The sequence below is a fragment of the Morone saxatilis genome, unplaced genomic scaffold (genome assembly GCF_004916995.1).
Source record: "Morone saxatilis isolate NCDOM2014 unplaced genomic scaffold, NCSU_SB_2.0 Contig9, whole genome shotgun sequence".
Taxonomy (NCBI): Eukaryota; Metazoa; Chordata; class Actinopteri; family Moronidae; genus Morone; species Morone saxatilis.
In genome coordinates this window covers 19,388,810-19,389,802 of record NW_023340268.1, presented here as the reverse complement: position 1 = coordinate 19,389,802, position 993 = coordinate 19,388,810, and the positions used below count along the sequence as shown (strand labels likewise).

General features: G+C 39.6%; 1 protein-coding gene across 3 annotated transcripts in view; it reads left to right on the top strand.

Annotated features, from left to right (window-relative positions):
- trappc9 (trafficking protein particle complex 9) overlaps positions 1–993 on the top strand; it is a 202,684-nt gene that overhangs the window by 131,409 nt on the left and 70,282 nt on the right. The gene's annotated exons all lie outside the window — the stretch shown is intronic.

The following is a 993-nucleotide window of genomic DNA, read 5'->3' as shown; positions in this document are numbered from 1 at the left end:
TAGCATATCTATCTTATAAACCTGGACACAATTTTATTAGTACATGGCTACCATTTTCTACTAGTGTGTGTATTTTAGAGTTTGCAGGTGAACTCTGTTTCCTTTACTGGTGGAATCGTACAGTAAATTCCGGGCTACTCTCCAATCAAACAGAGGCTACTCTTTGTGCAGTGGTGTCAGTAGATATAATGAACATTCCCATATTATGTAACATATCAGCTTCTAAGCGGACTCGTATCAGGGGTCCACTGAGGATTTCAGTAGAAAGTCAGATGCTCGGGCTACTGATCATCATGTTACTGTAACAACCAGGCTGTACCGATGAAGACGTACTGTAGCTGCTAGGTGCTACTATTACCCAACAGTTCCACCGAAGCCTTGAAGTATAAAATTTACGTGTTCATGCTACAAGTCATCAAAGCCACAACGCTGCCATTGTTTGCCACTGTGCATTCAAATAAGATGCAGGTGCATGTTGTGACATGTGAATCATTATGAGTCAAACTTTGGAAAGGATCCAGCGGGCACAGCAGAAGCACTTTTGAGCACAATATGTTTTGTCTGTAGATGCCTTCTCTCTCTCTTTCTCTCTCTGCATGCATACTGTACTCTCCCTCAAAGGTTAATAGACACAGGTTCGGTGCTCTAGGCACTGCTCGTCTCACCCATTATTCCAAATGTCAGCTGTGTAAATGATCAGCGGTGTGCTTATCATCACATATTATCTGGGTAATTGCTCTCTGACAGCCATATTTGTTTTGATGCAGCATTCATACATCGATAGCCTACCCTGCGATCAGTTTAATGCTGTCATTATAGTCAGGTTACAGAAACATGCTCTCCATATAACTTTGACCTCTAAATGAATGCATTATGCAAATAACATGAAGCATTTAATTTGTATGAGTTTTATTTTTCCCTTTTGCATATTGTGCAGCTGTAAATTGGAAAAATCAATGCCATATTTTGTGTATTATATATGTATATATATAT